The following is a 17,075-nucleotide window of genomic DNA, read 5'->3' as shown; positions in this document are numbered from 1 at the left end:
GTGCCCAGTCTCTCTCTCTGTCTCTCTCTCACACACACACACACACACACTCCCTTTCTTATGCTATCTTCCACCACGTTGTATCTCAGCAGACTGGACATCCCTCCTGGAGATTTATTTCTGAGACTGGGAAGGCGAGGAAACGGGGAGAGACTCGGTCCAGAATGGTTGTCGTAATAATGCAGTGGGTGAAGCCAGGGGCCAGAAGTCTGAGTGAGGGGCTGCAGGTGTCCCTCTGCCATCAGCCGGGGACATGGGACACAGCTGGGCCTCCTTGCGCCTTCCGCTTCCCTGGGACCAGAGCGAGTTTTCCTCTAGACGGTCCTTTGTTATGGACCTTGGTTTGGACATTGGCTGGAGCAGGGGTGCCGAACCAGGGCTGCTTTTGCTGCGCAGAGGCATGCTCAGGTGTCGCACCTGGAGGACGGTACTGGCAGGGAGTGGGTGGAGGAAGAGGTGCTGATCAGCATCCTTTGACGCTCAGGATGGCACCCACGTCAGAGAATTGTCCATCCCCAAACGGCAGTGCTCAAGGCTGATCAGATGCAGTAAATGAAGGCTCTGTGTGTGTGTGTGTGTGTGTGTGTGTGTGTGTGTATGTAAAACAAACCTGTTCCGTGGATAGGCATATCTTAGACATTTTGAAACATATCTTTGACCTAGAACAAAATTAAGAAGATAAAACTTGTGCCCATTTTAAAAGTAAATACATTTCTGTACACTTTTCAGGAAATGAGCCTTATGAAGTCTGGACAAGCATGAAGCTGCTACAATTTCAACTAGAGGCACCACCAGCTTCAAAGGTAACACACTGTCCTTTGAAAAAATACATAATTTTGTATTTAGTTTCAAGACTTTTCCCCACTTACCCCACTTGGCTTGAGTCTCGTTTTATTTGCCGCTCGAGCAGATCACTAATGACAAAATTGACCTTAGAAATGTTTGATATGAACGAGTCCCTTTCTCCCCCCTCTCCTCTTTGTCTCTGTGCCGTTGGGTAACTGGGTTTGGTAATAATTAAGCTTCATCCAGATGGAAGGGTGGATATCTACTAAGAGAATTACCCACAGATGCTACATAAAATCCATCTGGCCAAGAGAAACATGAAGCTTAGCTCTTCCTTAGGTAAGACTTATTTTGCCACGGATACAAAGGATTTTCTTTTGAAGAGTGCTCGGGTTTAATAAATGAAAATCTGCTCCCTCACTGTACTCCATTTTCGCTTATGCCACATCCAGGGCACAGGGATCGGGTGAGAATGACAGGCAGGCACATCAGAAATCCCGCATGAATGCAACTGGCCAGATGCTAAGGGCCGGGTGAGCGATTCTTTCTCGCTCTCTCTCCTCACTTTGGTTTCGTTTTGGCGCATCTGCAGAGTAGAAAGGATTGCTGGGACAAAGCCAAGCAGACAGACACCTCTTTTGTGCCTACACTGGGTCCCCCCAAAGAGGATCCGTATCCAGTTGGACCCTGGGCCATCCATAGCACCTACCTTAACCTCAGACTGACCCACGAGGCTGAGCTTTTGCTGTCAGAGTCCTGGTCAGTGTTTCCAGAACTTTCAGGATTCATTCCCTGTGGAATCAGTCCATTAATAATATTCTTTGGGTGTCTACTGCTTCCTATTTTTCCATCGTAGCCTTTTGCCTCCATACCTGTGTGACCTCGCTAATTCGTTTAACCTCCCCATGTTCCAATTCCTCGCATCTAAAAAGACACAGTCAATGCGGAAAATTACTCATTACTTAATGTTCACGCTCCCTCTCACCCCTCATGCCAATTCTTTGGGTAACAAGGGCTTTTCAGAGACCCGCTCCAGGCTTATCCTGAGAGGCCGTGACAGTGTATCACTGGCAGCCAAGTCCAGCCCACGTGCTGTCATCCCGGGTCAGTTCACCAGTGCTGGCCTCCCAGTGCCTTCCTCTCTGTGGGCTATGCCTTCCTGAGGACCTTATGATCTGGTGGGCTTGACTGCTGCCCACGTCATTTCAATAATCATTCCGGAATTTAATTCAGAACTCCTTGGCACTCTAAAAATAGTCTAGCCCTTTGCTTATTTTTATACCCTACCCTGGCTGCCAAGATTTCACTTGGAGTGAAATATGAGTTAAAACTGATATATACCCGAATGGTATTAATTACAGCACCCCAAATAGCAACGCAAAGTGACATTATGAAAATTAATGGTTAACCACATACAAACAGCGCTTGCTGTCAGCTTTTTATAGCTAGAATTGGGACTTCGTTGGGTCCAATTTTATCTTGAACAGTGACAGTGCGCAGAGCTGCTCTATCCTCCTAGAACCAGCAATGCAAGGAGGTTAATCTCAAGACTCAAATAGAACAAAGATCCTAAACACAGACTCTCTGGTTTGAGGTCAAGTTTCTCATCCTCTCTGGAACACACTGCCCTCAGGTATTTGGAGGATCCAGGAGGAAACACAACTTTATGATGCCACTGGGGGAAGTAGCTGGTTGGAACAGTCCAAGCACACTGAGGTTTTTATACTATAAATAACTGTGCTATTTTTGATTCTATCATCAAGTGATAACAATGGCTGTGGTACAATTAAGGAAAGTTTAGATTTTCCCAGCAATCTGGGCTTTTGACTCTTTTTTTTTTTAAGAGAAAAGTTCTTTGGTAAAAAAAAAAAAAGTGAACCAAATTCTGGAAGGAAATAATGTTTTCTGGGCCAGGGCAGAGGAAAGACCCAAAGGTGAGATTGTAATGTCATAAAAGCTAATTTGAAGCAAATCAGTATTGTCCCTGCAACGTAGGAAAATTTAGTTCTAAAATAAAAGCTGTTCCCATAATCTAAAAGGTATGTAAATTGGAATTTCTTGGTAAAAATGAATGAATAAACAGTCCCATGAGCTGTTTCACAAGCTTGTTCAAGTAATGTGGGCTTCCTTTCTGGTTCTCCCTTTGAAAACCCCTGGTTTATGTGGCAAGCACACTTCACATGAAACATGAGCAGAAAGAGCTTGAGAGGCTTTTATCCACTGCTAATGAAGATACCTTTTGTATTCTTTTTCCCCGGACAGTAGTTTTGCCTTTTAAGGGCTATTGGTTTCATTAATCTTCCAAAACTTGCTAAACTCTTCCATTCTGTGCCAAGTTGGAAAACCCTTGGCAATCTGCAATGGATGAGTTAAAGTATTGAGCTCCCCAGCAGAGATGGGTTGAGTGTGCCGTGAACTTCAGACTCGCCGCCTCCATAATCATTGGCTCACGTTCAAGAGGGAGGAGCCTGGGAAGGCAAAATACTACTTGACCAAAACAGATTTGATTTCTGCATAATGAGAAAGAAAGGCATGAAATGATTTTTTCTCCAAGAAAGAGGTTTTTTTTTTTTCCCCTCCACAAAGTGATTTTCCTTCCAAGACCACAGGCTCATTTTCTTTCTTTTTTAATTTTTTTTTTTTTTTTTTTTTTGCTTTTTAGGACTGCAACCATGACATATGGAAGTTCCCAGGCTAGGGGTCTAATCGGAGCTACAGCTGCTGGCCTACGCCACAGCCACTGCAATGCAGGATCTGAGCTGTGCCTCCAATCAACACTACAGCTCACGACAACACCAGATCCTCAACCCATTGAGTGAGGCCAGGGATCGAACCCACAGCCTCATGGTTCCTAGTCGAATTCGTTTCTGCTGCACCATGACGGGAACTCCTTTTTTTTTTTTTTTTTTTCATTCTCTTTCTTTGGGTACTTCCTACCTCCACATGGACATTTTTGGTTGCTACTATTTGGGGACTTGTCCCAGATCTGCCTTTTGCAAAGAAAAAGAGTGACTATGAAGAGAAACCCATCAAGTTCTCCCTGGGTTCTCTCTGGTCTGCAGCTGCAGAGGAAATAAATCTCTTCTAACCTGGACTCAGGGACGTCCAGGAGTTGACCAATCTTCATAATCAGGAGACGCAGACTCGACTTAGTGCTGATGCTGCTTTAATCCCCAGTCTCGGACCTAGGAATGTGGCTCCTACTGTTTCTCCCGTGTCTGTAGCCTCGGCAGATGTATGGCCTAAGAAGAAGTGGTACATGTGCACAGTGGCATACTACGCAGCCATTAAAAGAATCAAATAGTGCCATTTGCAGCAACACAGGTGCAACTAGAGACTCTCATACTCAGTGAAGTAAGTCACAAAGAGAAAGACAAATACCACACGATATCACTTACATGTGGAATCCAAGATGCGGCACAAATGAACCTGTCTACAAAACAGAAACAGACTCGCAGCCGTCGGGGACAGACCTGTGGCTGCCAAGGGGGTGGGGAGGGAGTGGGATGGACGGGCCTTTGAGGTCAGGACACGCAAGCTGTTACATTTAGAATGGAGAAGCGGTGGGGCCCTGCTGTACCGCACGGGGAACTGTGTATGATGGGGTCCCCTTGCTGCGCCATGGAAATTGAAGAAATGTAAATCAAGTATACTGTAATTAAAAAAATATGAAAAATAAGGGGCAGCCGAAACGAATCTGACTCGTATCCTTGAGGACTTGGGTTTGATCCCTGGCCTCACTTGGTTAAGGATCTGGCGTTGCCCTGAGCTGTGGTGTGGCTCAAGGGTGAAGCTCGGATCTGGCGCTGTTGTGCTGTGGCGCAGGCCTGCAGATGCAGCTCCGATTAGACCCTAGCCTGGGAACTTCCGTGTGTCGTGGGTGTGGCCCTAAAAAGACAAAAAAAAAAAGATATATAGATAGATAGATAGATAGATGTACATATATTAAAGATAAAAAATAGACTAGATAATCAGTGAGATCCTACTGTATAGCACAGGGAACTATATCCAATCCGCTGGGATAGACCATGATGGAAAAAAAATAGGACTGGGTCACTTTGCTCTATAGCAGAAGTTGACACAACATTGTAAATCAACTATACTTTAATTTAAAAAAAGTAAATAAATATAAGCAAAAATAAATTAATTACTAAATTGCATAAGCCAGGCATGTGTGTTTTTACTTCTGGTGTGTTTCCAAAAGAATAACGAGAGAGTATGTGTAATCAGCAAAAATAGAAGAAACATACTGAAATATTTGATTGATTCAAAATCAAGAAAGATGAGAAGGACAAGGACTTATGCGTAGTCTCCCTCAAATAATCCATGCTGCCTTCCGAGAGTGTGGGTACTTTCTTTCCTTTTTTTTTTTTTTTCTGGTTTTTAGGGCTGCACCTGTGGCATATGGAAGTTCCCAGGCTAGGGGTCGAATCGGAGCTGCAGCTGCCGGACTACACCACAGCCACAGCAACACCGGATCCTTAACCCACTGAGCAAGGCCAGGGATCGAAGTGGCGACCTCATGGAACCGTGTCAGATTATTTCCGCTGCGCCCCAACGGGAACTCCGTGTGGGTACTTTCGTTTCTCCTCTCCTGGACTGTGTGCCGATAGGCATCTATTCTTACTGCCACGTATGGACTAACCCCCATGACACACTAGTTATTTTTGCTTTTAATGACCGGTTGTTTTTTTAAAACCTGTAACTAATAAACAAGAAAGAACTCTCGCTCTTACCCCTGCATGGACCATCCCCGAATCTTCCTGCCTCTGTTAGGTCCAGGCTTCCATCTGGTAACATCTCTTCTGGAAGGACAACTTTAGCATTTCTTGTCCTGCACGTTTTCTCATGATGAATTCTTCCAGGTTTTGTGCAGCTTGAGAAAAGTCCTTCTGCCTCCGTAATGTTTGAAAGATATTTTCCGGGTGTCGGGCTGTGTCTAAGTTGACAGTTTTCTTTTAGGACGTTAAAGCGGTTTCTCTCCCATCGTCGAGTTTACTCCGCTTCTGACAGCAAATCCACTCTCATCCTCTTCTTTGTTCTTCTGTACCTGAAGCACCTTTTTTCTCTGGCTGCTTTTAAGATTTACTTCTTGGAACTGTAGGGTTGTCACTTTCATCCAATTTGGAGAAAGTTTTGGCAGTTAGTACTTCAAATGACTTCTGTCTCTCCGTCCTTACTTCTCTTCTCCGCAGACGCCAGTCAGATGTCTGAGGACTTAAAGGTGTCCCACCATTCCTATATTTTAAAATTCTTCTTTCTCCCTGGATTTTGCTCTTGCTTTTTAGGGCCCCAGGTGCAGCATATGGAAATTCCTGCTGTACTGGAGCTGCAGCTTCTGGGCTATGCCACAGCCACAGCCACGCCGGATCCTTAACCCCCTGATCCAGGTCAGGGATAGAACCTGCAGCCTCATGGATACTAGGTTCATAACCTGCTGAGCCACAGTGGGAACTCCTAGATTCCACTTTTTATCATCGCTCTGTCTTTAGATTCTCTGATTTTTTTCTTCTGCAATCTCTATCTTATATTAACAACACCCACTACATTTTGTTTCTATAATCGGTAGTACTTTTCATCTCTAGAAGTGTAACTTGGATGTTTTTATAACTTTTGTGTCTCCACATAACAGGCTCAGTCATCACTACAGGCCCTTGAGCACAGGGAGTCGAGTCATACCCCTGCTTTGACTCTCTCAGTGCCATTTTTGACGGACTGACTTTTCTCCTCATTGAGATGTGTGTTTTCTGACTTCTTTGTGGAGCTGATGGATTTTGACTGGAAGCCAGATGCGCACTTTACCCTGGGTGAGGAAGAGTCTTGCATTTCTGTAACTGCTCTTCATCTACATTCGTGGGGTTGCAAAGGTAGCCAGAGACAGTGTGGTTCCTTCAGAACTTGCCTTTTTTAAAAAAAATTTAGGAGTTCCCGTCGTGGCGCAGTGGAAATGAATCCGACTAGGAACCATGAGGTTGTGGGTTCGATCCCTGGCCTCACTCAGTGGGTTAAGGATCCTGCGTTGCCATGAGCTGTGGTGTAGGTCGCAGATGTGGCTCGGATCCTGCATTGCTGTGGCTGTGGTGTAGGCTGGTGGCTACAGCTCCAATTAGACCCCTAGCCTGGGAACCTCCATATGCCGAAGGTGTGGCCCTAAAAAGACACACAAAAAAATTTTATTATAGTTTATTTACAATGTTCTGTCAATGTCTGCTATACAGCAGAGTGACCCAATCATACATATATATATACATATATATACATATATATATATATATATACATTCTTTTCTTTACATTATCATCCATCATGTTCCATCACGAGAGACTGGATATAGTTCCCCGTGCTATACAGCAGGATGTCACTGTGTATCCCCTCCAAATGCAATAGTTTGCATCTACTAACTCCAAACTCCCAGTCCATCCCACTCCCTCCCCTCCCACTTGGCAAGCACAAGTCTGTTTCCCACGTCCATGCCTTTGCTTCTTTTCTGTAGACAGGTCCATTTGGGCCGAGTAAATACCGGATGATATCACTTACATCTGGAATCTAATATATGGCACAGAGCTTGCTTTTGAACCGAGCTGGGGGGGTCGGAACCGTCTTTAGTCCAGTGTTAGTTCCCCCACTGCTTAGCCCTGCCCCTTCTTGTCCTCTAGTGGGTGCTCTGGGCATCGGGAGATTTTCTCTGGCTGGTGGGAAGAGGCACTAAGCCCAGCCAGCGAGAGCTCTGATGCTGTTCCCCAACCCTGGGTCCTTCACCCTTCTTTCTGGTAGTTTTGTCACACGTGCCGATCCCTGGTCACCTGCCCCGTGGGCTCCAACCCCCTTGGTCTCCGGGAGCTCACGCGCTCCTCCTCCCACCTTCTGCGGGCAGCAAGCCCGAGCGACAACAGGGCTCGGCTCCGGGCTTTCTGTCTCTTAGCTTTCTCTGACCTCTGGAGCCTCATGTCCAGGGTTTTAAAAACCATCATTTATTTATTTATTAATTTATGTCTCTTTGCTTTTTCTTGGGCCACTCCCGTGGCATATGGAGGTTCCCAGGCTAGAGGTCTAATTGGAGCTGTAGCTGCTGGCCTACACCAGAGCCACAGCAACGCAGGATCCGAGCTGCGTCTGCAACCTACACCACAGCTCACGGCAACGCCGGATCGTTAACCCACTGAGCAAGGCCAGGGATCGAACCCGCAACCTCATGGTTCCTAGTCGGATTCGTTAACCACTGCGCCACGACGGGAACTCCTAAAAACCATCATTTAATAGAGTGTGTCCGTCTTTTATCTTTTCGAGCTGGAGAGTAAATCCATGTCCTCTTACTGCACCTACACCGAAAGCAGAAATCTCACCATAAACAAATAGGAATGTAAATGGACCACTGGGTGTGTGTGTGTGTGTGTGTGTGTGTGTGTGTGTGTGTGTGTGTGTCTACAGTACACATCAGAGGAAGAGGGTTAATATTCTTCTTAATAAAAAAGCTTTACGGACTCGTGAAGACAGACTTAGCCACAAAAAGAGACAAAAACACAGGCAGTGTTTATAAGTGGTCTTTTCGGAGAAGGCGAGATGCACATGGCCAAAGGGAAAGAAAAAAGATGCTTTACGTCCACAATGTCCAAGGAAATCAACTGCGCATGCGTGCAATCTCGTTTTTCTCCATCTCAGCCCAGCAGGGACTGTGGTGTGGTGGCCCCTCCCTCCTGGGAGGAGCCTGGGAGGAAAAAGGCAAATCCCAGTCAATTCTCAGGAGAGGGTGCCTTGGCGCCACGTTGTTATGTATGCATTTATAGCCAAATTTATATGTATCTTTGGGGTTTTATATGCTTCTATTTGGTTATGTGTGTGTGTGATAAGTCTGAAAATATGATTTTGGTCTCATTCTTTTCTACTGGAGTTTTTCCCAATGAAAAGCAAACCAGGGCCACTTTACAAGGGTGACACAAAACCCTTGTTTATAAAAGTCGACGGTAAAGAAAACCGCTTGTCTAAAAGCAGTACATTCAATGCATAAGTTGTGGCAGATCCATCAGATAAGACAGTATGCCACCATTAAAATAAAAGTGCCTATGTGTTATTTGACACGGGAACATTTTGTTAAATAACAATAGGCGAAAAGACAAACATCCAATCAAAATTATGGCATGATCCCTTTTATAAATACGTGTGTGTGTTTCATTGCATGTGATTGCACACGAGTGTGCTGGGAATGGGTGTGGGTCTCTCTGTGTGGGTCTAAGCGGCTGTGTGAGTGCGTTTGTGTGGACAGAAGTGTGATGTGTCTTGTATATGAGACTACGCACGGGACTATGAGAGGGCATGTGTGTCAGTGTGTCTGTTTTATTTTCTTCCTACTCTGTCTCTATTTTCTAAAATGCTTTTAGAAAGAGCCTTTTTCTTTCTCATCAAGAGAAGCACAGAGGTCTTCCTCAGGGAGAAAATAACATTCATACACACAGAACACTGCGCTCACAAGGAGACCTACGTGTAGTCACTCCGCAGAAACATAACCTCGGAGATGCACGGGGTTGTCTTGTTTCCTGATCCTGAGAACAAGTTTGGTTCCAGAAATGTAAGGTACACAAGTCCATGCAGAAATTAGAGGACAGAAGCTTACGTTGGAAGAAGGAATTAATTTTTTATTTTTATTTTTTGGCCACAACTAGGCATGAAGAATGTCCCTGGCCAGGGATCAAACCTGAGCCACAGCAGCAACCCGAGCTGCTGCATTGACGTTGCCGGATCCTTAACCCACTGCACCACAAGGGAACTCCTGAAGTTCTTAACCTCAGAGGAAGCAAACAGTGCTGCCTCCCCCTCAGTCTGAGAGCAACCTGGAACAGTTTGCGTCTTAGAAGCACAGAGGTCCGATTCAAGACCCTCACAATGGGCTTGCAAGCCGTGCACACTGGGTCTGGCATCGTGACACGTGATGAGACAGCATGTCTAAAGCACTCAGGATGACACCTGACTTCAAGAAAGCCCTCAGTAATGAGGCACCATCATCCCTAGATTCGGCAGAAGACCTCTGGGAGTGACCATGGCATCGGCAGACTTACCCTGCCGACTTCTGTCTGATTTTCATCAGCAGGACCTCCTGACTTGAAATTATGGTTTCTGTGGGTGGAGGGAGGAACGTTCGCTCCAGCTGAAAAAATCAGAGCCTGGAATTTCCATGGTCCATCCTAGAGGTTCTGATTCTCTTTCCCCCCAAAGTCCTGGAGCATGTGGCATCAGGAACACAGGGGCCCCAACGACAGAGTCTGCGTGCACGTGGCCCCTCCCCCATACACACCCCTGGCTGGAGCATCACTCATCACCTTTCTGGATTCTCTCCGGGGTAAGGACTCTCTCGTCCTGCTCTGTTTTCCCGAGTTCCTGGCCCGCTCAGCCCCCCTCTCCTTCCATCCTGAAGGGGTTTCCTGGTGATCCCATCAGATATTTCTTTTTCTTCCTGCCCCCCAAACCTCCGAGTAGCCCAGGAGTCCATTAATCAATAAGCCAATCGTTGACAAAGTCTTTACCTAGTGGCGGCTCTGGATTTTCTATATAATAAAGAAAGCATAGGAGAGGGCAGGGACCCTTTTGGAAGTTGTGAGTACACTGTTTTTACCTGGAAGCTCATCACGGTTGCCCAAATGCACCAAAGAGTCAGATGAGGCCATGTATCTGTCTCGATGCTCCTTTTCTGCGGCCACTCGCCTGGGTGCACAGTAGGGACAAGCCCAGAACAGGAAGGACCAAAGCAGGTCAGCGCTTCTCAGAACACAAACGCGGGCTGTTTAAGGACCCTCCAAAGGAGGGCTATTTGGCGTCTTGATACCGTGTCCGTTCGGAAAACCCATTGCTCTTGTGCAAATGGGGTCTCATTAAGATGGACAAACATGCGCAGAGTTCTCCCTGACGTTCCGAGAGATTAGCACAGCGGCACAGCTGTAGGGCCATAACCCAGAGCCAGCAGAACACAAACGATGCCCAGTGAATATTTGACAGCAGCGCCTAGCTCTTCTAAGTCGTGCAGTCCTGAGCCTGGAAGGAACGGTTATTACATAAACCTTGTCTTGCTAATTCCTCCAGGATACCCAGGAGGAGCGTGGGCAGCAGGCATTGCTATCCCTGTCACTCCGGACCGGAGACCGGGTGTCGGTCACGTGACATCTTTAACGTCCCAGGGTCATGATGTTCTTTAGGGGTCCAGCTGGGGAGACCACCTGGGACCTCAGTCTCTTTTACCCAGGGATCCCCCACCCTGGCTTCCTGCACCCTTGGCCCCTCTGCCCGCCTGGTGTCTGTTCAGATCACAGGTAGATGAGATGTTCCCGGGACAGCCTTTTCAAATCAGGTGCAACGTAAGAGGCAGCCCCTCTCAGGCAACACAAACCAAGTTCTCAGTTATATGTGGGGATTGATTCTGCAAAGACACCATGAAGGTAAAATCTATAGAGAGTGAGAGATCGGAGGGAAACACAGTCGATAAACAGCCACCACAAACTCGTCCAATATTTGACTTTGGGGGAGAAGAGCTACCAGCCTTTCACAGCCGCTCCTGCCCCTGGAATAGTGATGAAAGCATTTATGGTTCTTTGCTTTGCAGTGACATCTATGGCTGGGCATCTGCTAGAGACGTTTTCTTCCCCTGTTAGTTTATCCTTGGGAGCAATAAATGTAATGAGATTATGTTAATGTCTTTATTGGATGGGGGAACCTTTCTTAAAAGCCAGAAACAAAACATCTAATGAACTCTTAGAAGGATAAATAAAAGGCATTGTCTACATATTTTTCAGATTATCATTTATTTCTCCTATTTTATATAAAAAAGATCACAGTTCCTCTTTTTAAAAAAAGTATTGTTGATTTACAATGTTGTGCCCTTTTCTGCTGGGCAGCAAAGTGACCCAGTCATCCATATATATACATTTCCTTTCTTATATTCTCTTCCATCGTGTCTATCCCAAGAGACTGGATGTAGTTCCCTGTGCTGCGCAGCAGGACCTCATTGCTTATCCATTCTCAATGTCGTAGTTTGCATCTATTAGCCTCAAACTCCCAGTCCATCCGCCTTCCTCCCCCCTCCTCCTTGGCAACCACAAGTCTGTACTCTATGTCTCTGAGTCTGTTTCTGTTTTGTAGACAAGTTCATTTGTGCCATATTTTAGATTCCACATATAAGTGATACCATGTGGTATTTGTCTTTCTCTGACTTACTTCACTTAGTGTGAGAATCTCTAGTTGCATCCCTGTTGCTGCAGATGACATTAGTTCATTCTTTTTTATGGCTGAGTAGTATTCCATTGCATATATATGTATCATATCTTTTTAGTTTATTCATCTGTCAATGGATATTTAGGTTGTTTCACGTCTTGGGTATGGTGAACACTGCTGCTGTGAACATAGGGGCGCCTGTATCTTTTTGATGATAGTTTTGTGCAGATGCACGCCCAGGAGTGGGATTGCTAGATTATATGGTAATTCCATATTTAGTTTTATGAGGAATCTCCATACTGTTTCATAGTGGTTGTACCAATTTCCATTCCCATCCGCAGTGCGGGAGGGCTCCCTTTTCTCCACACCCTCTCCAGCGTTTGTATTGGTACACTTTTAACGATGGCCGTTCTCACCTGTGTGAGGTGGTACCTCACTGTAGTTTTGATCTGCCTTTCTCTAATGATGCGTGAGATGAGAGCAGAGCATAATTAACTTACTGTAAAATCATTCCTGCCCCCAAACAGAACGAGGTGCAGAGTGAGGATGGAATGGTAACCCGGGGACGGGAACGTAAAAAGGAAAAAGTCGGTTCCCACCCGAAGCTCTTCGTACACAAAGGTCCTCTGATTCTGGGCGAGCGAAGCTGCCGAGCAGAGCCCAGACAGCGGCTTTCCACGGCGGGGTGATCCTCTCTGTTTTGAATAAGAGGGACCGGCGTCACGTGCCGTGGGTCAAGGACAAAGACTGGAGCAGCCCTGGGAGGGACCCCCACCTGCTGGCTGCGTGTGCTCATTATGGGGACCGGCCACCCTGTGGGCTCTGAGATGAGTCACTGGACAAGGACATGAAAGAAGAAGGAGTGAGGCACTCCTCCGAAAATCCCACTGATGTCACCCCTAAATCAGAGGTGTGGGGACGAAAGACGCCCATCAGCAGGTGAAGAAGCCCTTCTCCGGTGTTGTGAGTGGTGCCAGAAGGGCTGCTGAAGCTCGGGGGCCGGGGAGGCAGGTAAGACACCATCCAAGCACCACGGGGCCTGACCTCCTTCAGGGTGCCTGAGGCGGTGGTGAGCAGGGCAGTGCCAGAAATGTGCCAGGTCCCATCTGCCAGTGTTCTCTCTACAGCAAGGAGGATTCCTTGTGCCAAGGGTGGCTGGTGAAGTCCAGCATCACTGCCGGTGCTCATCGCACCGCAGCACCCAGGGGGCCCTGGGGACAGACTGTGACTCGTGAGGACACAAACACCTGCTTTGCCTGCAGGGCTAAGGCTTTAGGCTTCTGGTCCCTAAGGAGCTGTGTCACCTGGGCAGGCAACCTGACCCCTCTGTGAGTCAGGACCTGAGCACTGCTACGTGAGCCCAAGCGCTGCAATGTTACTTCACGAGCTGGTACGTGCAAGCGCAGCAACGTGTCAAAGTGCTGAGCACAGGGCCTGGTGGTCGCAGTGCTGTGGGGACATGTTTGCTGCCACTGCTGCCATCACTGTTACCGGCCCGTCAAGAGCACACATCCCGCAGTCCCTGGCTTTGTTCTCTCCATCCCATGTGACCTTGGCAGGTTAACCTCTCTGTGCTTCCTCATCTGCGATGCCCTGTACCCCTAACCCCGGCGGTCCAAGGGGCAGGAAGGATGCTGCAGAGCATGCAGCCTCCCTCCAGCGGCTTCACTGGCACACAAGCCTCCAGAGTGTGAGCAGCGAGGATGGGAAGCGAGGCAGACGCTGCCCCCCTGACGTCACTGCACAGACACTGCGCATGAGCAGGGGGAGAAGCGGGGCAGCGGTGCCCAGGCGCGATTTCCAGCGCGGGGAGCCTCACGTTGATGCTGGGACATCACTCACTGCCGCCGTCCAAGGCGCTCTGAATGCCTCCTTCACCTTCCCCGGGCGAGGCCCGTGAGACCACGACACCCCATCCTCCGTGACTGTTCCTTGCATTCGGAGGGTGTGATGGCCCATTAGAGCAGCCCAGGCGCAAGTCCTGTTGATGGGGCAGCAGAAAAGCGAGGTCAGCTCTGCCTCAGAGCTTAATGCCCACCCCGTCACCCTCCTGTCTTCCCGGCTACACTCAATGGCCTGTGACGTGGCGGTTTTCTCCCTTGCAGTTTCTCTGCTCCAGACTGAGCTGATGTAAGCAGCCTGCTCCCGGTTGATCGACTTCTTCCACTTCTGCTCACGAACCTTGATGTCCCTTCCTGCATCCTGCGGAACCCCGCTCATCCCTGCGGCTGGCCTCGCGGGGTCGGCACACCGAGGGGGATCAGTAAGTGATCATTAGTTATTATTTCAACAGAAAGTAATTACGGCAGACCAGAACATTTTAGGAAGAGCCAGGAAGATTCAGCAGCTAAAGTTTACTAAAAGGTCTCTTGCATCTTGTTGGACTCAATGTCCTGTGGAAAAAGGATACATTTTATTTATTTATTTACTTATTTATTTATTTGTTTATTTTTAGGGTCACACCTGCAGCATATGGAAGTTCCTGGGCTAGGGGTCCTATGGGAGCTGCAGCTGCTGGCCTATACCACAGCCACAGCAATGTGGGATCTGAGCCGCCCCTGCCACCCACCCCACAGCTCACAGCAACACCGGATCCTTAACCCAGTGAGCAAGGCCAGGGATGGAAACCACGTCCTCTGGGAGACTATGTCAGGTCCTTAACCTGCTGAGTCACAGTGGGAACTCCAGGATACATTTTAATCAGAGATCCCGCTGCAGGACGCCAGCTCTAGTTACTCATGAGATATGTGACGTTTTGAAGATCTGTCCCCTCATTTAAAATTTGAAGGAGGAGCCCAGTGCTCAGTATATGACCCAATGATGCGTTCAGTACCCAGTCAGAGGAGGGCTCGCCTGGCGTCATGGGCCAGTCACTCCTGCTCTCTGGCCAGCGCCTCTGAGCATGAGCTCATTTAGCTCTGCACCTTTTGGTGAAGATGAAGAGTTTTATTTTGATCAGGCAGAAACAGAAATTTACTGACTGTGGCGCCTTTGCTGGGCCAGAGTGTGGCTCAGAACACTTAAAAGGCTTTGAAGGGGTCGGACAGAAGGAGTTATAGTCATATCACACCCCCTCTTAAGTGAGGCGTCCGAGGTGTCTGTAACCAGAACCTGCAGCACTTCCCTGAAGTGTAGCAGCAACAGATGCAACAGAGGTGATGGCTTGACTCCTGCCCAGATGAGGCTCACCAGGGATAAGCCATCTATCCTAATTCCTAGCTTGCACGGTGTTGATGTCTCTTCTGCTCCCTGGCTTACTGACTCAAAGATAAAATGCATCTTTTGCACAACAAGGGGTGTTAAGGCTCTTCTGATTTTAAACATAAGAGCTTCTCCTGCAGACGTGATCGTGTTTTGCTGCAGTGTTCCAGGGGCAATCCTTATGGGTTCCGATTTTACTTAGAATGATAGCTGGCACTCTCAGAAAACAGTATTTGCAACATACAAATGGACTCGGTTTCATAGACATTTATAAGTTGTTATAAGGTATCTTAAAAGTATGAAGCTAGAATGCCAGGTCGATGGACTCTTACAGGGAACTGCTGACTTTTTTGCGTAGGTTTTTTTTTTTTTTTTCTGGCTGTGCCTGGGGCCTGCAAAAGTTCCCAGGCCAGGAGTCAAACCTGAGCCACACAGGGACAGTGCCGAATCCTTAACCACTAGGCCGCCGGGGAACTTCTAGAAATGTTAGTCACTCATCTCTGCATTCAGTATTCAGCCTGGGTGTACTAGGAGCCAGGCTGTGTCTCAGGCACTGTGCTAATCTGAAAGGCACAAAAGTGAGTGAGGCAGAGATGCCCTGTCAAGTGTCAAGGCCTAGATGGGAGGAGAGAAAGAAACCCGGACACCAGTTCTAGAACACAAGCGAAGCGGGTTGCGCATTGCGGTATCTCAGAGGGGCTCCCTCTCCCTCCCTGTCTGTCCCGTTTTCTCCCTCTCTCTGCAGATGTGGCACAACTGGAACGAGGCTACTTAGAACCATACATAGTATTCTAAAAACTTTTCTGAGGTCAAAATAAGCATGTCACTAAAATATAACACCAAACTTCTAATTTGGTGGTTAAAAACAAAACAAAAAACACAAACCTCATTTTCATTTGATTCTCTCTGATATTTCCTTTGAATGAACTTTTTTTTTTTTTTTTTTTTAATGGCTGTTCCCATGGTGTATGGAAGTTCCTGGGCCAGGAATTGAATCTGAGCCACAGCTGCTACCTACGCCACAGCTATGGCAATGCCAAATCCTTAACCCACTGAGCCCAGGCCGGGGATCAAACCTGGACCTCCGCTGTGACCCAAGCTGCTGCAGTCAGGTTCTTAACCCACTGTGCCCCAGTGGGAGCTCCTGAATGAACATCTTTTTATGTTTTACCTCCTGTTGCATTTTCTTCTCTGTGAACAATTTATTTACAGCCACATTCGTTTGGGAATAATTTTGCTTTCCTCCTCTATTCCTGGATGGGGTCTGTATATTAAGGACAGGGACACTTTCTTTTTCCATCAGATGTGAATCTTGTTCCCATGTTTTCTCCCAAACATACCAAACTCCTTCTGGTATCGAGTTTGCCTTGCTGTTCCCTCTGCCGAGAAGATACGGGTTGATGGATTCCTATTTTACCAAAAGGGCTACAGTCTGGCACTCTTAGTATTTACACTGGTGAATTATCCCAGACCGGCCAGCAGGACCCCTTTCACGCTGGGACAGTTCCATCATTCTGGAAGAACCGCTAGGTCCTCAGCAGACACGCTGAGGTCGAGTTGCCCACGAGGACACACCTCTGTCAGCCTCCTTCCCCGCTCCCCTCGCCTGGCTCAGTGCCTGGCACGTGGGAGGCTCTCCGTGAGTGTTTCTGGGCGGACAGTGAGGAAGTGAGGGAATGCATATATGGACCCCCTAAGTTGCTTTCTTCTTTTCCCATCTATTCATCCTTCCGGAGAGCCCCACACATCCCCCAAGCAGACTGGACCCTCCCTTGAGAGCCCCCGCCCCGGGGTTCTCGAACATGCTCGTGTCATAAGACAGGACTGCACTCTAGGCATTTATTTATTTATTTGTTTGTTTATTTTTTAGGGCCACGCCTGAGGCATATGGAGGT

The 17,075-nt window shown here is 47.6% G+C and overlaps 1 long non-coding RNA gene across 1 annotated transcript in view; it reads left to right on the top strand.

Moving 5' to 3' along the window:
• Positions 1-17,075, top strand: part of LOC146395709 (uncharacterized) — a 119,375-nt gene that overhangs the window by 70,175 nt on the left and 32,125 nt on the right. The window contains exons 2-4 of the long non-coding RNA XR_014831070.1: positions 730-803; positions 12,507-12,990; positions 14,085-14,242. This is a non-coding gene — a long non-coding RNA (uncharacterized LOC146395709). The remainder of the gene's footprint in view (positions 1-729; positions 804-12,506; positions 12,991-14,084; positions 14,243-17,075) is intronic.

The sequence above is a fragment of the Sus scrofa genome, chromosome 16, assembly GCF_054392235.1.
Source record: "Sus scrofa isolate SSC_HxYL_T2T_F1_AM1 chromosome 16, Sscrofa_HxYL_maternal_Yorkshire_Landrace_v2.0, whole genome shotgun sequence".
NCBI classification, from domain to species: Eukaryota; Metazoa; Chordata; class Mammalia; order Artiodactyla; family Suidae; genus Sus; species Sus scrofa.
Note: the sequence above shows the minus strand (reverse complement) of the source record. Positions and strands in the feature narration are given on the sequence as shown.